The 23,767-nt window shown below is 45.6% G+C and overlaps 1 long non-coding RNA gene across 1 annotated transcript in view; it reads right to left on the reverse strand.

The window, feature by feature from the left end:
- Positions 1-1,912: 1,912 nt before the first annotated feature.
- LOC308069302 overlaps positions 1,913-23,767 on the reverse strand; it is a 90,576-nt gene continuing 68,721 nt past the window's right edge. The window contains exon 4 of the long non-coding RNA XR_013930336.1: positions 1,913-7,658. This is a non-coding gene — a long non-coding RNA (uncharacterized lncRNA). The remainder of the gene's footprint in view (positions 7,659-23,767) is intronic.

Here is a 23,767-nt window from a genome sequence, read left to right on the forward strand (position 1 = left end):
TTCTCAGAGAGGGTACTCTACTGCTAAATTGCTTATCAATCGAAGAATGCTTTGCAAATGCTGTATTTTCCTGCACCTATCTTGTAACTTCAAGGATATACAACTGATTTCAAAGTGTCAATGTTTAAAAAGCAGCTCTCTGTTCATTGGTACTACCTAATACTGTAGAGGTAGAAAAGCTTTGGGTAGGATGAAAGGAGATAGATGTCCTGGAGAGAAGCTTTTCCTCATATTATCTCTACACATTTATAATCTCAGATATTACTTCATCACAGGACTCTTTCGCATGGATAAATTGTAAGGTTTATATATGAAAATATAGCACCTGCTATCAATATAAACATTTTTTTCCTGGCTATGAGCTGCCAATGGGCGCTCTATGTCCTAATCTCAGATGAGATGGGAACAAAGCTCCCTAGCTGCGCAGTCACACCTTGCTTGTGCAAGACGACCCTATCACTCTGACTTTTCCTTCCCAGCCTGGCTTGCTCAGCCTCTGAACTCAGACTATGTGTGCTTAATAAAAAAGTATTTTTCATCATTTGTGGGCATTTAGTGCTGTACCTGGAGGGGCAGTTCTGTCCCTGTGTAACTCCACCCCTTTGCAAGTCTCCTTTCTGGTGTCCCGGAGTGGTGGTCAGCTGCACTGCAGGGAGTTTATTCAAAAACTTTTGCAAGGATGTTGCTTAACTGACTGACAGGTAGAGCTAGACAGCACTGAAGATAGGGGAAGGACGTTAGCAGTAGAGGGGTGCATGCCAGGCAAAAAGGTCTGTGTCTAAAGGAACTGGTCCCAGTCTTTCCTCTTGCTGGTGCTAAAGCAGCTCCAGAGTTGATTTTGTCTTGGAAGAAACTCTCACATACACTGTGATTTTGCGAGAGGCAGAGACCAGAAAGGTATGCAGGATGAAAATCAATCAAGATTTGTCAAATACACGGGAGAACTCATTTTTATGAGATAAGTGCCTTCAGAGGAAGCGTTGGTAGACACCTACCACATGTTCAGCCTGCTTAGTGGCAAAGTATGCAACATTAATCACTGTCACTTGAAGGGGCCAGGTTCCAGCTGAACCATCTTCCAAGTTTCTTCCTCCTTCAGCCATCCTCTCCTCTTTCCCCTCCCCATCCACTCACAACAAGATGAGTTGCATTCGCAGATCTACAAACCTGCAAATCAGGCTGATGCTCTTGGCAGCTGCCATACCAACCCATCATTTATTTGGTGCTGAGCTGTCCTCTGTGCTTCAACTAGTTACCTGAATGAACTCTCATTTCATGCAAGGTAATTAGCGGCATGGGCCAAAATGGTGTTAGAGATGCCTAGTGCCTCTTAGCAGATGAGGTTCACAGGCTGCTGTCCCACTGCAGTGGGGTCTTGCCCTTAGAAGCAGCCAGGAAAAGATAAAGCGAGTAGCTTGGCAAACATTCTCTTCTGTGAGCAATTATCAGCAGTGAGTGAAGGTAGCTTGATTAGCTGGGGTGATTGCTGATCACTCAGGAGCCCGAGCTCTGCCGAAAAAGTGGTTTGGGAGGAGGAGCAGATCATGGGAATCCCACAGCAGCACTGAAACAGAAGAGCCTGCAAGGACCTAAGTCATCAAAGTAAGTTATAGAAAGGGGAAAAGTTATGTGCTTCCAGGACATTATCGTCAGACTTCGCCACCTGCTTCCTGCTCCCCATAATATTTCTTACTGTAATGCATCATTTGCTGCTGTGAGGCTTTGTTGTGTCATGCTCAACCCATCCTGAAGATGAGTGAGAGGACTTCATCACAACAGGGTGAGGGGACAGCCCTGCCCTCGGGGTATTCACAATGGACTCTTCTTTTTCCATGTGTCGCTCATTTTCAGGCTAAGATTTTTTGTTGTCTTACTGCGGATCTTGTTCCCACATTTTAATAGCCTGAACCTATACCCTAGACAGTCACATCGGATAACACCTGCTAGGTTAAATACTACACCTAGGGAGTGGGGAAAACTGGTTTGTGGCAGTAGGTATGAAGACCCCGTGGACTGCACTGTTAAGACTAGGAGAGAAAGAAATAACTAAAAAGTCATAAAAAGACCCTATTTTCAGGTCTTAAGCCAGTTACCATCTTTAGGGATTAGCTTCAGCTAGGGAGCAAATTGCCCTAAGCCCTCCTGCCACGGGGCTCTGCTCTGCACCACTGCAGCTGTCACTGGGATGCAGTATGGGATTAGAGAAAGGAAGCTCTATCGAGATCTGCTCCTTACAGCAATGATGACACCCATTGCAGGAGGAGATGAGTGGCATTTCCAAAGCCTCCTGGCCCGGCAAGATTATATTCCTACAGAGGGACTTTATTTAACAGAACGGCAAAGAAAGACAGGCAACAAGGACCATAAAATCTACTTCCACTCCCCCACCAGCAGAAAAGTTGCTGAGTCAAGAGGTGCAGCTGCCTGCTCTTACTGACCCAGGCTCTATTTGCTGGCACGGCACTTCCCAGGCAGGGCTTGCTGTGGGTTTATTTTCTGCTTCCCCTCCCACCCCTTCATACACCTTGCCTGCCTCTCAAGAGCTTTCAGCTAGAAGGCTGAAATAGCACCAGCATCGTGCTCGCTGGGCGGCTCTTCCCCACGCTGCCTCTCTCCAGGTGATGACGATGGTGCAGAAATGCCCGTGCGGTCCTCCCCCACGGGTGCGCGCAGCAGCGATGGGGTGGCCATGCCCACTGAGGCCGTGGCAATAACTGAACCACCACCTCTGACCCTGGGGTTGCAGAGTTAAGGGCATGCTGCCCAGCCCAAAGGCAGCTCATCATTCACGTGGCTCAAACACCAAATCTCCTTATGCTTTCAAAACTTCAAGCCTTGATGACAGCAAGCACCCGAGGGCAGCAACCTGGCTCATAGGTCATAGAGGACGGCTGTCTGTGACCTTACCCCTTCCCTTCTAGGCTCAGTCATGCTGTGGCAGGGATGTGCACATGGGAAGAGCAGCTCTGTCTGCAAAACTCTGCTTGCAGCCTATAAACAGTGGCAGAGTAGCTTACTGCCACACATTTTCCCCATGCTACCACAATTTTGGGAATACCTTTTTCTTTGGGCAAGTGTAACACTGTAATTGACTTCCTGTGTGTCACTGACATCAGCGATGTCCTGCATCCAACACAAAGGGCAGGTGCCAAGGCTGGGGACCTCGAGACCCTGTCACGGGCAGTAGCATAGGTTGTATTTTGGAAGAGAGGATCCCTGCCAGTCACAGAGGGTTCAAGGGATCTCTGCATCTTTGCTAGAGGAGGGAGGGATTCAACTTCCAAACCACCCTGCTCCCTTCCCTGCTGCAAGGACCGCTGGTGGCACACACCGCACATGCAAGAAAAAATGGGGCAAGAGCCTCTTGACCAGGCAAAGAAAAACAACAGAGCAGAATCACAACAATCTGAGCTTTTTGGGTTATAAAGGGCCCATGTTCACATGCCACAGGTGGCAGCAAATCCAGCTCTCCAGAAACTGCACAGCATAAAGGTCACATAACTCATGAGTGCTGTGTGTATTGGAGTTACTTATCACATGCCACAACAGTTTGGGGACAAGGTAGACTTGGACTGGCTTGTAACCCCCACAAGGGCTGTTACAAGCCATTCACTGGTATCTCAGGAGCAAGGGCAATTCAAAATTCATTCAACAGGTTGTAGCAGTAAGGGCAATCTAGGACCTAGATCCTAATTTTATGCAGCTGCTGTCAGCACACAAAAAAAAAAGGTCAGAGCATGCCTCGATGCAAGTCTAGAGCACCAGAAAAAAACACAGCCAACATATTCTGCGGCTATTGGACAAGGAGGGAAGGAAAGAGGAGGAAAATGAATAAAAATCATGCTGCCAATGCCCCAGACTGCTCTTCTCTCAACCCAAAAAGGGACAATGATTCTGAAAATTAGGTGGAGATAATCAGCACTAAACATCTGAAAACCAAGATTTTAAACTTGGTTTTATCTTTGCTTCTCAATTTCTACATCAGAGAAAGCAAAAAGCTTTCAAATGCTATACAGCTATATACGCTAATATTTTTACACTTTTTTTGTCCTTGTGCTTAGCAATGAATAAAGGCTCAATGCCTACACCAAACCCTCCAGAACCCAGTCAGTAAACCCACTGCCAAGTTATCTCATGACTTATGGTATATGGGGGAAATGGATTGTTGCATGGGAGAAATCACAAAAAAATTCTTCTTACTCCTGGGTGCAGGAGGTTCAAGGGATAGGCCAGAGGGTGTAGTATCTTTTGGCTCTCTCTGGCTCCAAAAAGGCACAAGCCAGGATGAGCTGAAGTCTTATTATCATGCATAGGCACATGAGCACTCTGGAAAGGTTAGTAAGAGGGATATTGTCACTGTCTCCTACCTGCTGGGTTACCTCCCTGCTGTCAAAATTTGGTGACCCTCAACCACAGCTGGCAAAAGGGACAGTGAGGACACTCCATAATCTGCTCCAGTGCAAAGTCAAACCAAATTGTTAAATCTCAGCTGCTTCTCTGCAGTCTTTCTGCTCTGAAGCCAGAGATTTATCCAGAACAAAGGGGGAAATTAAAAAAAAAAACCCACAAACCATAAAGACTTCAGATACAAGTACTTATTTGCAGGCGCTAAATGATTTCTTGATTAATTCTGCAACCTGCTGCTTACTTGCCTCTAGTCCTCGCTGCTCAGTGTTTCATGGAGAAAACATTTTAGCTCAACAGAGAGAACTTTCAGGCTGAAATTTGCCTGTTGTAGGCAGCAGGGCAGTAATTGGTTTGAAAAACAAAACATTGAGGAAGAATATGAAACTGATCTTAAACCCTTTTAGCTAGATAAAGGCTTTGGTTTACCATAGGCATGTGTGTAAACTTCTCCAGACCTAATAAAGAAGCATTATCACTACAGCAGATGTTAAATGCAAGCATTACTTTAAAAGGGGTGGGAGAAGAAGAAAGAAAGAAAGAACCTGTATATAAATATAAATATAGATAGGTACCACAGCAGGCTCTCAGATTGCAGGCTTTCACATCCCTCTATTTTACACTGGGATATCACCAAAACTAACATGACAGTATATCATTACAGGAAAGGAATGGCTATCATCCCTATACTAGCAGCCCAAACAAGATTTGAGTACAGGATCCTTCAGCAGATAGATATTCTTCCCAAGTCATCAGCCTTGCCATTTGCTTCAAGGAGCGCAAGGAGAAACACGCAGCAGATCCAACATTTTTGGAACAACATAAGCCATTAGATCAGGCTCCTGCCAGGCAGGGAAAAAACTGAGCAGCCAGGTACGGAAAGCAGCGACATACTGATATGCTGGGTGTTTCAAGGAGAATTTGAGCAGCGCTTTTTAGTTTCTTCATGATTTACTGCATGGTATGGGGTTCCCCTTTTCAGCCTGGGCCAAGCCTTACTCAGAAAAAGAAGAGTTCTGTGCAATATATTGCTTCTTCCCATCTAAATGCAGCAGTAAAATCAAGAAAATCAGATCTGTGACAATTTAATTATCACCTTCCTAACACGGCTGCCCCATCCTGACCTTGTTAGGGAGCCCATAGTGTGCTAAAACCCCATGACCTGGCCAAGACCTGCTGGGAAGCCAGCAGCAAAACATCTCCAAAAGGCAGCTGCCTCAGGAGACGGCATCCTCTTTCTGTACATTGCCTTTTTAAACAGGAAAGAAAATGACTGAACCTCAGACATGGAATTCGAGTAACTTAAGTATGAAAAGAGCCTTAAAACCTTTGCAGCACCCTGGCACTGGTCCATACCTAGGGAAATGCATCGGGGGTGGGCCCAGTCATCAGGACTGAGGAATCCCTGGGTTTTTTATTGCATCAGGGATGCCAGAGCACTTCGAGGTGCAACAACTTGCATGTAGCAGGAATGATGCATTTTCTAGCACGGAGAAGGCAGGGGAAGTCCTCTGGCAACATAAGTCAGTTCAGATGGTGCCCGCTTACAGGTCCCTTCCTTTAAATTGATTAATAATGACACATTTAAATAGACAACATAAATTAATTTCTGAATTGCACCATTAGTAAGTAATTAATTTCTTTGCTCTGTGAAACTAAGATATCACTGTTATCTAAATCTATAAAAAGAAGAAATGCTGAATGAGGACTCCATTACTGTAAAAATTGATTTTTCCCTTTACCCTCTTCTGAGGGGTTTTTTTTCCCCCCCTTCCGCCAATGCATTTATTTTTCAGGTGCCTGGGGGTAGGGAGAGTAACCTAATTTATACTTCCAGTGGTAATCAAAAGATCATGCATGCTCATTTCAACCAAATGATGTCATTATGAAGACTGTTAAAGATGGGGTTGCCTTGGAAACGCAAAATACTGATAGTTGAGGCTGGACATCTGAATTCTCTGTAGGCACAGTAATAAAGAAATGGCGTGGCCCTGCCAGACCTGGCCTGGCTGGTCACACTGGGCAGATCACTCCCCAAGTAACTCAGATGGTCTCTTTAGCACTACCATTTTTCCTATGCCTCCCACCACCTGCCATAATCTATTACTTTTACGGAGCCAGGAGCAGAGAACTCGCTCAGTTCAAAGGCAAGCACAAATGATGAGGTGTGGGTTAGGACCTGTTCATCCCAGCGGGAAGGACATGCCAGCGCAAGGCTGTGTGCTGCTTACTGCCAGCTGGCTCGCTTCTGCATTTCAACACAAAAAGATGTACCTGGTGCCTCTGCCACCCTCTTGGTGCAGCTCAGGATGGAGATCTACCAGGCATTCAGGGTGTGTCTGCCAACCAAAGCCAGGATCCAGTTGTAGCCAAGGTGTCTGATCCTCCTTTCCAAACCAATGGACTCAGTAGATGGTCTAGGACACGTTCAGCCCTGGTGCAGGAGATCATGCGTTCAGCATCCTGCTGCCCGCTCCAGAGGGGAAGGTGCAGCCTAGGAAAGGGGAGGTTTATTTTGGGTGCCCCAGAGCAAGGAGTTTCCTTGCAAAGATCAGCAACCTCATTCTGGCTGGACAAAACAAGACATGTCTGTCCCTTCTTATCGTCCTGACCCCTTCAAGTGAGGATACTTTTATTAAGAGTTATTTTAAAAACAATTCCAGAAATGGAACTGACTTTCTATCTACTACTTACAGAAAAGAAAAAAAAACCTTAATTTTTTCCACTTGGTGAGTATTGCCATTACCATTCTGCTGAGATGGCTTTAGGCAGCTGTCCCCCACTGGTGTCATTTGCACAGGGCAGACAATGAGAAATGGTTGACACCAGTTAGGCAGTGGGCTTTCAGCAGCCCCAGACTTTGGTCCACCAACAGAAAAGGATGCAGACTAATGCTACAGTTTCAGGACAACTCCCTGGGACTCTAGCTAGTTCTGATCTTTCCAGTTCGAGGTACTGGGAGAGAAAGCTTAGGACTAAACTGGAGATGCACTAGTAATATGGATGCAAATAGACACATCTGTCTCCTTCCACTGAGAAAGACCCATCCCTCTCACTGGGGTCCTTCAGCTGTGCCAAGCCATGAATTGCACAGTTCCTTTTCAGCTCTTTTTTACCTACCTTGTCCTTAGAACAATGAGATGTCATCTCTGATCACATCATGCTGAGCTGAAAGCCAACTTTAAGGTACACCTCAGAGAGAAGGGGGCACAGCCTGAACGACATCTTCAAATGTAGGCATTCTATCCACCGCTCTAAATAACAGAACAGAGCAAGTTGAATTATTTACAGTGAGTATTTTGGCTGCATCTTCCCCCCCCCCCCCCCCCCCTTTCTTCTTGTTAAAGAACACAAAACAAAACACACATACAAACAAGTCAATGGGATGAAACATTGACTATCTGTGCAAGGAGTGTTAAATGAACTCATTTCAGCTTCTCAATTAATATCTGGATGTCCCCTAGTCACTGCCAGGTGTTTTTTCACTTTGGTGAGTAGGTAATGATATTAATACCACCATGTGATCTTCTTTCTCTTCCCTTATTGAGTCACCTTCCCTTTACATGCAGGAGTTTCTTTTAAGGTTCATCAATTGAAATTGTTTGAACGCACCGAGAAAAATAATAAAAAGAACATTTCATAACATTGGCAGGAGCATTTCAGGCATGAGCACTTTGAATATTTATTCGCCCTTTGTGTGAGCAATCTCAGCAAGAAAAAGTCAGTGTGAATAAAAGGAATTGCAAATACTAGCAAAGTACCTCGTTGGTTTTCATTCAAAGAATATTTGCACAGGCTCCTGGGAGATTTATCAGGCAAGGTAATACAAAATCCCTTGTAGCGTCAAAGCTTTGGACACTCCGTAATCCTCCTTGTCCAATGAAAAACATCTTTTCCTGAGAGCTGAGGGCCTAAGCTGATTTTTTTTACGTGGCTTGGGAAGCCTGGAAAAGGATTGGAAAAGCTTGGAGAACTGTTATCTTTGCCCCATTTCTGTTTCATAGTGCCTCATATTTCCTCTGCCTCTCCTCCCCCATCCACTTTCTCTCCCTTGAGCCCAAATGGAGAGAACAAGGTAAGCTTCCTTCAAAAGTTAAAAAAAAAAAAAGGAGCGGGGGGAGGGCAGCAGGAAGAGATGGCCAAGCAGCCAACACCGTGGGAGCTGTGAGCAGGTGGGGGACTCACAGGGAAAAACTGGTCAAGGAGCAAGTCACAGCAGAACTCTTCTTTACCACAGGTCTGGATTAGACAAGATCCCATCTGTGATCAAAATGAGAACGAATTGCTAAGGAGTAGAGCCAAAATATTCTTCTGCCTGGGAAAGAAAAAGCAGGATAGCAGTATCCACTGAGTTTTTGGGGCTCAGCAATAAAAGCACCAAGGCCAATTTACTCATAATTAGTCTTTATGGGCAAAAAAGTCCTACGGAATTTCATTCTTGCCATAGAATTTTATAGGGTGGTTCAGAAACTTATAGAAAGGATATTGTTTTCCATTATCTTGCACAGGTTTTTAGAGCATCTCTCTAGAACCCTGTTGGTTTCAGCCCTGTTAAATTCAATAACTTCCCTAAGGGAGTGCTTTAAGTGTCAGGCTTGATTCAGTTATATAAAGGGATAAGGGAATAATCGTTAGACAGTGCACGGGGATGGGAGAAGTGGTTTTGTGTGGCACCAGTCTTATTTAAGAAGAGTCTGAATTTATAGATGAGACTGATGAGAAAGTTGGAAGCAACTAACATAAGTGTAAAAGACAAAACCCAGACAGTGCTTTTAGAGAGGGCTGTGATTAACTGGGATACCACTGAGACATGAGGATGGTTTCAGATGAGTATTTTAAGTGTTTTTAGATGTTTGTCTTGCTTTCATCAAGATGATGTCCAATGTACTCTTCTTGCTATTCATAATGTAAGCTATGGGCATTGGAGTTTATAGAAGAGCCTGTATTGCTTGCTTTGCAATCAAGACATCCTGCAATTAGCAATCCAAAACACTGAAGTCTTTAATATTTCTTCTTACTGCTAATACAGAATATTTTATTTCTAATATACTGTTGTCCTTGCACCTTGATTTATTATGACAGTGTGATCCATGACTAATCCTTCTGAGTGCTGAGCACAGGCACAGACCAAAAACCCAAATCAGCATCTCTCCTTGCAACCACTCACTTAGCATCCTCTCCAGAAAGGGGGAAAGAGGACAAATGTGGCCTTCAGGAGACAAGGAGTGTGAGCCAGGGTGAGTATCTCCTAGACCTGCTCTGGTCAGGAAGCACTTGCAATTTGAAGAGGAGAAAAGGTGTGAGGTTGGTTTTACAAGGTATTGTGGCAGGGGAGAGGCAGTTCCCAACAGCCAGGTTTCTAAGGGCACATGTGAACTTACTGATGCTCTGACAGACTTCTCACCTAGCCTGTGCATCTCAAATAGCAAAAAAAAAACCCAGGCAGACAAGCTCAGCTCCATTTTCTTCACTAACAGAACAAGTAACATGCTTTTTTCAGCCAGCAACTAAAAAGACTGAAGTTTTCTGCTGCTAACCAAGGATATTTATCAGCACTTCCCAGATCTGCTTCATAAACAGGTTATCCTCAGGTTCCTCACCCACACTGAGACCCTTTGGAAGGAGGCACCTCATGACTCCTCACCATCTGAGCCTGATCCAGCCCCATTAGCTGGCACCCTTTGGTCACATTCATGCAGTGTGGTGCTTTTCCAAGCCTGCATCCAATGATGCTCAAGACGCCACTGAGAAACACTGCCAACAACAGCTCTGACTGCAATGTCAGCCTGAATATTGCTGGAGTCAGCAGCAGGTGAAGCAGACTTGGAGCCCTTCCCAATTTTGCCATCAATGACCAGAAACCAGTAGCAGCAGGTGGCAGGGCTGGTTGGTGCCAGAACATGGTAAGGTCACCCACGTCCCTCCCTGCAGCACCCATGTGGCTGGGAACAAACTTCTTCCTTGACTCTGTCTACTGAGGCATCCCTTAACGCTCAAAGCCTGGAGATCCATAGCTCCTACTTCTGTACAACTCAGGACAACTGCAGGAACTCTTCCCAACTACCCAAAGACATCATTTACCTCTGAAGTTACACAGCTCTTCTCAGCCCTGTGCTGGGTGCAGGCTTCCTGGTCCATCATTACGAACCCTTTTTACGGCTTCTTTGGGTTCATCCCTGGCCTGAGTGTGAGATGCTCCATTTGTTTTGGCAAGAACGTCCCTGAGATTTATACCTATAATTATACAGCTAACCTTTCCGACAGGGAATTTTAAAATGATCAACGCTAAAGCAACCTACACATTAAATGTGATTAATAAGACACCAAATGACTCTGAGTCTGTGCCTCCCTGCTTGTTAAGCATGTCAACTGCAGTGTCCCCAGCTGATCCCACTGCTGTGAGACATCACAGGACACCTGAAAATGGTGTGGAGAGGCCTTGGTCATTCCCACTGGCCATATCCACTCCTCCCAGGCAATGTCCATGGAAGGATTAGGGTACACACAAGCACAGAGAATGACATCCATCTCCTTAAGTTTCATTTCTGAGGGTGGAGACTTCTAGTCCTTGCTACTATCTTCTCCTGCCTCTCCTGCTCTCTGTCCTTTTGTCCTCTTCCTGGTGGGAGCTTGTACCAGTACAGCCACAGCCAGAGGGATGCTGAAGAGATGACAGCAGGATCTCAAGTGACAGGAGACAGATGAGCACAAGCCTCACTGGGAGGCAGGTTAAATGAGGTGCCCGCTCCCCCAGCACAAGGTCCTCTCTGCAGAATTGTCTTGCTGTCCCCAGGGGCACCTAATGGAGCTCTTCTCCTCACTCCATGAGCAGGTACCAACTTCACCTGCCATCAAAGCAGCCACTATCCATATAATCGGGGAAAACAGCATCTGTCAGGATATCTGTCATTCCCCGTGGAGGTGTGGGGTTCCCTCCTTCCACCAGAAAGGGTTGCACAAGCAGAAGAGAGAAGCTTTGTTGCGTGCAGCACTGCCAAGGAAGCCAGCTTCATGGTGTGCTTGGCAGGCTGCATAGTGCTATCTGTTATGGCCCGCACTGAGTCAAGGTTTTACAAAGCTTGCATTTTGCTGATGGGTTGCCCAAAGACAGTAAAAATCAGTCATAGTCAACCTTGCATTGACCTTCAGTCAATGGCTACAGCACGCTAGAATTACAGGAAAAACCCTGATAGCTGCTTCCCTATTCTCTGGACAAAGTTATTGCATATAAATTGTGTATTGATTAGAGGCAGAAAATGTTAAGAAGCCTCTCTGGGAAAACTGGAGGGGGCAAGAAATTCAGGGACTGACAAAAGACCTACTTTAATTAGGAAGGAAAACAAGGTAGTGGGAAGAAAAAAAACACCGCCTCCTCTCAAAAGCCTCCCACTCCAGATCTGAAAATCTGATCAGGAATCATCTCTCTTAAGGAAACTAGATTTTGGAGCTGGTTTGGCTAGGCAGGAAAACGAGCTGGCTTCCTCCCTTCACCCAGGACTGATGAAGACGGAGGCTGGGGAAAAAGAACAGCTATGCTTTCTGCCACTCCTGGATTTCGCATGCTGAACAGGGAAAGCAATAGATCACTTAATGAGTGTGTAACGACCATGCTTATTTCTGTCTTCTAGCTCAAAGTGCTTACAGGGTAATTACACATTTTGGACTTATTAGCTGTAATTACTAGGTTCTGTAATCTGCAGAATGTGTCATTAGAGTATGGGCAATCTCAAGTGGTCTAAATACACATGAAAAAGTTTCTTGTTTATCTTCCAACTTTTCCTGTCTCAGCCTTAAGATGACCATGGAGAGACGAGGTGCTTGTTCTCATGTCAGGAAGCCTTGCTGGCCCCCCAGGACCGCTGCAGCTGCCAGAGGTTGCCATTCCCTGACCTGGAATAGATGGGACACTCGTGGGAACACACACAGCCCTGGCCTGCAGCTGATGGCATGTTACAGGAGTCTTTCAGAAATTTGGCTCTCATTCATACAGCCAAATAACACATGGTGTTCACAGTAAAATCACAGCACTCCTCTGGATAGACACCATTACACCAGGAGCTGCTGGATCAGCTACAAGGTTTCAGCTCCTGCCTCCTGTCCCTTTGCTGCTGGGCAGGACTCTGCCTTCAGTTGGATGGCTTTGGAACAACATAGCTATCAACAAGCAGAAAATAAAAAGTCAGTTTGGGTCTACATAAAAACCCTGCCAGCTCATTGCAGATAGGATTGGTGGGGACCAGGGTGAATTGAGCTTCTCTCAGTGTACAGAAATGAACTGTTTTAGGACTCTCCTACCTACCAGACTGACGCAGCCCAGGTTTCTTCCCACCCCAAATTTTGTGTGACTCACTCCTCCTTTTGCTTGTGTAATCTTGCTGCGTTTCCCTTCAGCCTCCCCTGCTTTTCAGAGCACAGGCTGGACCCACACATCCAGGCAGCTACTCTGGTCCATCCCTGCATGCAGCAGTTCCCCTCTGCAGACATCTTGCAGCCCAGATTCTAGATTTGCCCCCAAAATTACACACAGCCTTCTCAGTTAACACCCATCTCCCTTTCCAGAGGAGAGAGAGCTGGCAGCTTGGCCAGGACTGGAAAGGCAGAGTCTGTAGGGAAGCCTGGGATTCCCACATCTTGGACAATTAGTTTCTCCACACATTTCCCAGGGCAGCTTAGCTTTGCTAGTGCAGCCTTTTTTTCCAAATTCCCTTTAATTTCACACCTGTGCATGAAACTGAAAAGCCAGCGTGCCCATCCATCCCTGCAAAGCTCAGCCACAGACAGCCCCATCTGGCATCACTGGGGCTGCTGGTGGCACCATGCTCCTGTTCAGAGAGCAGGACAAGGGGGGACCCTTTACTCAAGGCTGGAAACTGCCAACAGCAGATGCAGAGAGGCAAGAGATCCCTCCAAAAGGATGGATAAGGAGATGTGGTGAGCCAGCCCGCCAGTACCTCAGCACCCAAAGGCCTCTCAGATCCAGGTTTTCATTAAACCCAGCAGAGATGCCCAAGGATGAAGACAGCTTTGCATTTTTTACCTCTGGTGTAACACCTCTAAGGCTCACCAATCACCACAAACTACACAGTGCTACAGAGCCCAGCTTGACCTAAATAAATTGCAGTGACTGTACCTAAGTTCTGCCTCTGTCTGATCTTTGAGTGTTTTTAATTTTCCCCCAAATATGTCTTTAAGAAAGCTTTGCAATCCATCCCTATGTGATATAAAGCCAGGGTTTACTTCCTTCTGATTCCTGCTTCTTGTTTTGGCCAAAAATCTACTTGCAAGTGGAAAAAAATAAATCAAAACCAAAAAAGCTCGTGGGATATCCTGGACTGCAACATACCCCTCCGTACAGTGTCAAGGAGTTATCCAATATCAGGGTCAAACAGCAGAATAAAATCAAGTGGTCATTGAAGTGAAAGATGGGAAGGTACAGTGACAAGTACAGCACTTGCTGTCTGCACACAGTGCCAGGTTGCAGCATCTCTCACGATCTCGCTTTGATCAGCAGCGACCCTGGGCCACGGCAGCAGTGCTCCCATCCCTACTCTGTTTACAGCAGTGCCCCCAAAAAGCCAGGCAGGCAGAGGCAGACACCAGGCTCCTCACAAAGGTAAGGACTACCTGGGATAATTGAGCTCTTCACAGGCAGCAAACTCCAGCGCCACTAACAGAGCTAATGCATCTCTCCAGGAAAACAAAATGCAATATAGTACAACAAGCGTTTTCAGGCCAATTTTACTTTACATTATACGTGACTTCATTTTGTCATTTTATGAGCATGTAATACCCCCAAAAGCAGTACTCCTCTGTGGGAGCCTAGCAGCCACCTCACACTGGGCTGAACAGGAGAGCAGTGGTAGTGTAAAACCAGAACGTTGTCCTTGTAACCATCTAGTGAGGGGGAGAAGGAAAAAAAAAAAAAAATGTCACCACCATTTTTCTTTTTGTTTCCTTGGGAACCAACATCCCATCCGTGATGCAAACAATGAGCTACCCAAACAAATTCCGGTTTCTCTTCCCTCTGGGGAAGCCTCTGAGGAACCTCCACTGAAGTCAGTAGAGCTCACTGGGGTTTATACAGATGTAAAAGGGAGGAATAAGGACCACAGACTTTAAAAGCAACACCACAGGTACCCGTTATGGTAGCTCCACATTTCTGGCCACCAGCCAGCAGGTTAGATGGCCAAATAATCCAAATGTATCACTTATCTTTTTGCATGCTTAAGATTTGCCTCCTTCTTTCTCTGTAGTCAAAAAGCACTGTCCAATGCTTAGAGAAGAGGGTGGATATAATGCCAATCATTAGAGTAGCAATTACTTATCTCACAGGAGCTCTGAGAGGCTTAATTAGTTAATATTTGTAAACCATGATGAGCTCCGGAGATGAAGGATGCAAGGAAAGAAACTGCTCACGACAAAGCTGAAAGCATCTCTGTTTTGCTGGCTGAGCTCCCCTTTGCTGTTCAGAAAGCCTGGCCAGTTTGAACCCCACTCCTTGCCTGTGGTGCTGCACATGGTGAAGCTGAAAGACACCTAAGGGAGCGTTCCCTGCTGCATGCCAGCTCTCTGAAACCCAGCATGAATATGACACTAATGACATCTTTCAGAAATGTAATTAGCCTTCATTCATGGTGAGGTACATTAGGGAGAATTCAGAGGCTTGGAGAAGCGGGCTCCAGTGGGTGAGAACTGAGGTTTGTGCTTTGAAAGCTGCATTAGGGAAGGGGAAAAAATACAGAAAAGAAAATGTTCTAATATTACTTAATTACCCCAAGACATCCTCAGATGTAATCGAGCTTGGAGGGCTAAATGAAGGCTGTGCGTGAGACCGGCAGAGACTGATGCATCTATAATGAGACCACCTTGCAAGGCGAACTAGGTCTCCACAGAAGGAGAGGGGGGCAAAGAGGGTGGCCAAGAAGGGGGCTGGGAGGTACCACATTGTGCATGAAGATCTGCCGATCTCCAGTGGCTTTGTGCAAAGTCCCTTCCCCTCTGCTCAGGGTTGCAAGCTAGGCTGGGTGGATGGAGGGTGGGAGATGAAGGCTGTGGATGCGGGTACAGCACTGCCCAGCAAACCACACACCAAGGAATCACCTCACTCATGGTTTGGATGCTAAAACCCCATGAAAAACCCTTGGTATCCAATAAACATATATGAGCTGTTAACTCATACTGACAGCAAGACGTCCCTCCATCCAAACCAAATCCAAATGCAAGTCATTTCGGCATCTAATCAGCATCTTCCTTGGGAAGCCTCCTCCAGGTAGGAAGCTGGGATGGGAAAGTGAGCACAAACTGTCCTCAGGACACGGCTTTCTCCAAAGATGAGGGGAAACCTTCCCCACGGTGGCCAGGGTTTGGCCCCATTGTTCCCATTAACATTAATGGAAACAAGGCAGCTAAATCCTAGTACTGAAAATCAGCCCTTTCATCTGCCACACCAGAGGCCCAATGCATGCTCACAAGCCCATTCCAGACCTGATTTACATACTGTACAGAAGGAGACATTAAAATCCAAACGGTTTATGGTAATTAATGCTCATTTAAGTATTATACTGGTAACTATCACTTCCAATTCTGCTCAGCCTTGAAGAGGCTCTATGTGCATGTATGTATGTACAGGGAGATTTTAGAGGGATACTGTATCTTCTCTCCTGTTCACTGCTTTCCCAGAAAAAGGATGTTTAATGTTCATTAATTGTTTCACTTCAAGAAATTGCTGTGAAAAAGTCACCACAGGAGAGCAGACTTTTTTTTTTTTTTTTTTTTTGGTAAAGAAAGTAATAATGGGAAGCCCTGCCTGTGGCATAGATGCATTAGCTGAGTACAGCTCTGCTCAGGCTGTTTAAGCACTGCGATGGGTAACAAATAGCTATTAACACTGAGCTCCCTGTCACTGGAGGAGTGAAGACTATGGAGATCAAAGAACCTTTAGGTGGGAACAAAATGCATTATTTATCACCAATTAATCTTTCTTTCTCCTTGTTCACTACAGAGCTCCAGCAGCAGGACTGGGGTGGGAGGCAGCACTGCCTCACTGAAGACCAAGAGGACCTATGAAGCACCTTTAGGGAACCTTGCACTGATCCATCCCTTTGTGATATCAAACATCAACAGCAAGTAAATAGGTTGAGGAACAAACCTATAGGTTGTGGTACAAAATAAAGGCACAAGGGGCTCCTAGTCCTGTTTTCAAGGCTCATAGAGCCACTCCAGCAAGGCCAGGCAGGCGTGACCCTACACTGCAGGCAAAGCTGTCCCACAGCATTCCCAGAGGACGAGGAAGATGATGTCCATTGGCACATCCTTCAGGCAACAGTCCAAGCAGAGAGGACTCTGTCTCTTCCCATCTCCTGTGGTGTTTCCTCCTGGGATGATGAAGGATGCAGAAAGTTGTCCCTCAAGGGATATCCAACAATATCCACTCCAGCATCTACCAGATGTCCAGATAGCTAACCCTACTGAACCACGGAGATATCAGCTCTCTCTGGGAATATCTCCCACATGGGATGTGGAAAAGGGCCAGCGTGGTTATCCTACCTCACAATCACCTCTTTCATCTGAACACCATGAGCATGGCCAAAGAACTTGAGACCTGCACAGCACATCAGTGGGATCCAACCATTAGCAGCTGCAGCAGCTGCCCTCCAGTCAATCTCACAGCACAAGCAAGGCAAAGACAGAGATGAAGTTTTGGCCCTCTCCTCCTCTGGGTGCAGCCAAGCTCTGCACAGCACCTACACTGAGCCCAAGGCCATCCGCATTACTCATTGTGAGAACAGAGACAAAGTGTATGTATATGGCAGAAGTGTGAGCGGCAGCAAAGGGGGAGCAGGGCGTTAGCAGAAATGCACAGTACAGGTCTTGGCCAAGCAAAATGACCGACAAACTCACCTGCATACTGAGAGCGTGTGATCCATGTTCATATCTTGTCTGAACAGGGTATTTGACAGCCTCATGCTCCAAAACATCGCTCCTTACCCACCCATCCATGGGAAAGCATGGGAAGTTGCCACTTCCCATGCAAAGATCAGGAGCTATTGCAATGCCCCTATTACACTAATGATGTTTTCTGCCCAAACCTTCCCAAGTGTGGCACCTCATTGCAAAACAGGGGTAGCCAGGAGAACTGCCCTGATCCCTTCAGACTTGGACCTGTCCCTTGAACCACAACTCCCATGAGAAGTACCTAGAATTTTCTTGCAGGAGACCACCAAGTGGTGCTGAGAGACAGAAGCAAGAGCCTGCGCCCATTCCAATCACTTGACAAGGTCTTGCAAGACCCATGTTTGCATTAAAAAGAAATTAAAAGGTTTTCCACTCCACTAGCTTGCCCAAAGCCTGCATACTAAATAGTAAATGCTACCTATGAGGTTGAATAAAATCTTCATAAAAAAAAGCTAGCAGTCATTGAATACATCATGAACAATGACATTGGGGAGGCATTGTTCTTCTTCTGCCTGATGGACCATGCTGAAACACCTGTTTCTTATCGTGAAACCGTTAATAACTGTCACCACTGAAATCACTGCTGAAAATGTGTCATTAAGTCAAGTTATTCCAACCACCACCTAACGGAAAAAAAACCCACCAAAAACCAGAAAAAAGGAATAGAGGCAAAACTAGATCTTAGATAAACCCAGATAAGTGTCAAAAACATACTTGTTTTGTCCACTGAAAAACCACTTGCCAGTGGGGAGTGAAAAAAGACTCAGCCTGCGTATTAGATGGCTCCCGCCTCACAGACATCTTCGTGCTGACAGACACAGCTGGATAACTATAGGCAATTTTAACTGATTAACTACAGACATTGACCCTTACAATTAATTCACTGGGGATTTGTTTCACTGCAATCATTTCCTAAAGCTACAGCCTCCCCCACAGAGCAACAGAAACCCAATTTCTGGCCCTGCTTTTCTCCTACACCAGCCAAAAAGTGGTAACAGGGCTGGTAATCCTGATTCAGATAGGAATGATAGAACGTTTTGTACTTAGGAGGATGGACATTTGCTGAATGCAACCCTTTAGGGACTGCAAGGTCTTTATCTTCTCAAAGAAACCTAGAGCAACGCACAAATCCCCTAACTGCACAGTTCAGATGTGGAAATGGACCCAAGTTTTACAGTGCAGGACCCTTTTCTGTAACAAAACCTCTTGCTCACATTCATTGTACTGCTCCCTGGCTGTATCAACCTGATCTCCCATAACCATTGAAAGCCTTCAATCGCTTTTCTATAGCAAAAATGGTTATTTCTCCCCTAAAATCACAACCAGTCTCAGAGTTTCCTCTTTCACTTCAAGGCCCTGGTCGGGCCTTGGTTTGGTCCTATTTTGGGCTGTTTCTGTCCAGCAGAACTCAGCTGCCACCTTGTAAAATCAAAACATCTCTCCCATTTTTTATGTCTTCTGCACTGGCACAGTAAGCAGGGATATGAATGTTGTTTGTCCATGGTGGTCTACTGCCCTAATTTGCTGCCTTTTTCCCATTATCAAGGACTTATCCTCTTGCGGCACCACTGGAGTACTCCACTTTGTATAAAGAAGCATCAACTGGAGGTAGCAACTCCATCCCCTAAATTTTTGGCATAAAGCCACACAGTCCTTTTAGCAAAGCCCTCGATTCTGATGTGGGCAGCACAGGAGCTGACATTGGCCCCATTTGCAAGGAGTCACAAGAGCTCGCTGGAATGGTTTGAGCACACTGCTGTCCAAAAAAGTCAATTACACTGGTATTCTCTGTCAAAATGAAAAATTAAATGGAAAATTCCTGGGTAGAGCAACTCTTTGCCCTCAGCCTGGGTATCTGCACGGGGCCAGCCTATACGCTTCATCCTCCTCGTATGGCACAGAGAGTGTGAATAAAATCTCCTTGTTTCTATTTTCTTGAAACTTGTAAGTTTATTTCCCCCCACTGCCCCTTGATTCACAGCTATATCGCCTGGAAGAATTTTAAAAGGATCTGAACTTCTCCAGTGGTGCAAGTGCACTCTACAAAAAGATGCACCTGAGATGACCTTGAAACAATCCAAAATGACTCTCTCCAACCCAAGCTGCTGAGGTAGGGAAGCATTGCTTGCGCGAGTGTGCACAGCCAGCCGTGGTCTCGGCTTTGGAAAGCAGGATGGCATCCTTTATCTTCCTCTGCAAACTCCCTGACAGCCTGAGAAAGGATGGTTCAAAGGAGCAAAACAAAACACTCACCTGCATGACAGAATAGTTAGCTTAATCCCCCAAAGGCAAATCCCGTTAGCATGTAAAACTAGGAGTGATAATTGTAACCAGTTTTCAACCTTTACTGTAGTGGAAATAATCACTTCAGCGGCACTGCCTTGCTTCCCAGAGATTTCTTTCTCTGCAGATTATTTTAAACTAATCTAACAAGGGGGAGCAGGAGGGAAGGAGGATATAAGATTAAACAAGAGAGAATATTTAAGACTGGGGCAGGAGGATGTGATTCAGGCAGCTACAAGTTGCTCAGGCTGGTCTGAGCAGCATCTCTGCTTGAGAAGCAACTCAAAGACAAAAAATTAAGAAAACTAGTAAAACGCAGACTGGATTTTACACAGATGGATTCTGCCAGGCAAGCCTGGTAAATACATTTTTTTCTGGGAGATAACAGCTTTTTTTTAGACAAAAGCCAATCTCTGTCTTTTGTGCGAGAGCTTGACCATCTGGACTTCAGAAAAACATTTGATATTGTGCCACATGGGCAAATGATTAGTTAAACTGTAGGAGGGGAACATTACAATAAGAATTATGAATCAAAGAAAAGCTTTGCCTAAAAAAAAATATTAAAATTGATAATACCAAAAAAGGAGGCAGTCTGGAGGGATTTTGCTGAGCAGACTGTTCAGTCACCACTCACGTTCAACACTTCCTTAACGATGGGGGACCAATACTCATCAAACTCACTGCTTAGGAGGCAAAACAACCCAAAACCGTGAGTGTTGGCATCATTCAGAAGGAAATGATGACTTTGAGAACCAGACCCATGGACGTGGAATGACACTCAACAGTAAAAAATTCAAGGCCAGGTTCAAAAGATCAGTGGCACGGATGAAAACTGGCGGAGATGACAACAAATGAGAAGACCCACCTGTGTGGTTTAGACTGGGGGTCCCTGACACAACGTGATTATAAAAAGGCATCTACAACTCAAAGTATTTCCAGGAGAAAGAGAGAGAAAAACCTATTAACTGCTAATGAAAAACATCTCTGAGAGATCATATCCTGAGTACTGTGGTGAGGTTGAAGACAGCAAACACAAACCACTCATCAGCACGTTTAGGCTGGCTAATTACTATTCACTATCATATAAGCCAGGGCCTGAGACTGCCTCCACGGGAACAGCAGGAGCAAAACCCCGCTTGCCATTGAGGTAGCTCTCAATAAAGTTGAAAAAAGGGGTATGGTGAGTGGTTGCTTGTAATAGCGAGTGACTGGAGACAGTGAGCCACGAGATCTTTCCAGCCCCACATTCTTCTTACAGCAGTAATTATCAGAGGAGCAACAATACTCCCCAGCTGGTCCCATGCCCATCATTATCTACATGCTCACCAGATCCCTGCAACACGGCATGGGGACACGGAGAGGCACTGGCATGATTAACCTTGTAATTAGTTTCTTGTGGCACACCCAGCTCGTGGGCACCTCATTGCCCACTTCACCAGAAGCAGGTGGGTCCCCTCACAGCTTGAAGAGACATTTCTCATCCCATGGCAGGGCTTCTCTGAGAGCCCAATGTGCTTTCACAAGCATCATTTGAGGGCTTCTGGGTTTCGCTTTTTGCGGATGCTCAGAAATAACACCACCCCCCATGGGTGTTTCCCAGGTCTGAAACAGATTAATTTAAGGCTTGTTCATTCAGGGAATGCTGGTCCTTAATGCAGCTGAGCCAGCCAAATCTAGTCTGGAGTTAAGTACCTCTCATGCACTCTGGGAAGGCTTTACAAAGAATATAGATACCAATAGCTATCTCACAAAACACAGCTCTGAGGAACAGATGCAATATAAGCTGGTCTTATGTCCCACCAGCACGGGAGGTCACACAACACAGCATCTCCAAACCCACATCTTCGCCAGCCCTCTCCAAATGCAATGATCATCTTCAGAGGAACCTGAAACCGTAGTTTCTCCTTCCTCAGGCAGCCCTACAAGGTCTTTGGAAAGCAGTAAAGGATGAAGCAAAGGGATTTCAGCAGAAATTAAACTGAATTTACTCTGGTGAATTTTCATGACAAGATACTTTGGGCAAACATTATTAAGCCTCCCTAGGTAATGTAATTAGAAGTTCTGCCCCTTTTATCTAGTTTGCACACAAAAAAAAAGCCATCACTGCATTAAGTGGTAAAAAGGGCTTTTTCTTCTTTTTTTTTCTTAATAAAGGGGGTTTTTTTTAAAGCCTTCTTAAAGCAGGTGAACATGTCAGGAGGAAACCTAGGCAAATTCTGAGTACATTTGGATCTCTCCTGAGTAAATCAAGAGCCAGGTTCAGGTTTTACACCAAAATACATGACAATAAGCCTCAAAATTCAGATGGCTATTCAGGGGAGAACACAGCAGCAAAGATCTCTAAAAGGAGAATTACTCAGGTTAACCCAGCAACTTCTGTGTTTATGGGAAAAACCCACTCACAGTGAGTAAGGATGGTCAGAAACTGAGACAGAATGGGTTTTAGTCAGAGAATGTCAACTTGCCAAACCAAGATCTCACACAGAGGAGGAGGAAAAGCCATTTCAAATGACAAATTTATTTACCCAGGCCAGAGATTTTTCATCATCATCATGGAGTTGTCAGCAGTTAAAAAAATAAAAAACCCAAAAAAAAAAGAAGAAAGAAGAAAATAAGGAAAGAGCTTCACAAAGCACGAATAACCTGGTATGTTGGGTACTGGCCAGGGATGCAGATGGTTCAAATTCAAGCCCTTCAAAGCAGGGATTTGTACCTTTCCGTCTCCAACATTCCCAGTGAGGCCCCAGCCATAAAACAGTCCGGGGATTTTCACTCTCATCTTCTGGTTAAAAAACACCCCAAAAAAATAAAAAAGTATCTTGGTTTTATCTTGATGTAGAAAAAGCACTTCTTTCGAAATCTCAGGAAGGGTTGTGGGATGAGAAAGAAGCAGGTCCCTTCTCTTGCTGTTTTTGATTACAGCTTATTAGCATCATTGTTTGGTTTAAGATTTCCCATAAAAATTCCATTCCCAGCAAACAGCTCAACCGAAAAAGTAAGCAAGCATTAATAGGAGCTGTCTCTCATCAAGACCAGTTTCCCAAGAAACGGGATCTCCTGCGTGTGTGTGCACACACGTCCATCTCAGTCAAGCCACCATTTAATAACTTTCATCCAGTTTTGACACAGGGTAGAAATCACAAACTACTACATTCCTAAAAGCCTAATGAAAATAAATAGCTGGACAAAGGAGACAGCAATAACCCCGCGACAGACAGCCTGCCCAACCTAACTATTAGCCATCAGAGAACCCACACTGAGGAAAGTCATAGCAGATTAAGTACTGCATCTTCCCCTGCCAGCAGTGGCACTTGGTTCTTAAAAAAATTAGTAAATTACTGTCAGTAATAACCTGGACTAAGAAGCAGGGAGAAAGAAAAGAGGCTTTTCTGTTCAGCTTGTCCTTCTCCTGAGAACGGCCGATTCTCGCAGCCGGTCCCCACTGCTGGCGGGGTCGAGGGCTTTACCACCGCCAGCTCCAAGCAGATGGCATGGACACGCCTGAGCTGGAGAAATCTTTTGTAATAAAACGCCTCTCCCAGAAATTAAATTTAATTAAGGTGCGAGCGCTTAATATCTGTATTTGAGATATTAAGCCTTCAGCAGAGAGGCCGTTCCCAGCCTCTTATTTTCACACCTTCCCCAGCATCTCCTTCTGCCCCTGGGTGCTGTGACCCAGCCTCATCCCCTCCCTCGGGAAGGTGGCCCCAGCTGCTAATTTGCAGGGAAACGTGCAGGAGCTTCACGTCTTGGAGCTTTCTATCCCTCCTGGTAAATTTGACAAGGGGTTCAAAACTTGTTAAAAGGAGGCTGGTGGGAGGAAAAGCACTGACAGACAGTACAATCGCATAAGCTTCTTTTCCTCAGGAAACCAGGCTAAAAATAATACTCTGCAATTTGACAGCCTCAGCCCAGGAGAGCCACCAGTGTGCTAGCGAAGATGCAGGAGCAGAGCCTGGCTGGGTGCTGGCTCTGGGCTCCTGCAGCACCGACCAGGCTTAAGTAAAGCACAGGGACAGCACCCACGAGTCGAAACCACACCATCAACCCGCGATGGCACCCACTGCCATCCGCTGTGGCCACCCCACACACCAAGGCCCACCAAACCCAGAATTTTGCAAGCAAA

This window comes from Falco punctatus (genome assembly GCF_963210335.1).
Source record: "Falco punctatus genome assembly, chromosome: 9".
NCBI lineage: Eukaryota > Metazoa > Chordata > Aves > Falconiformes > Falconidae > Falco > Falco punctatus.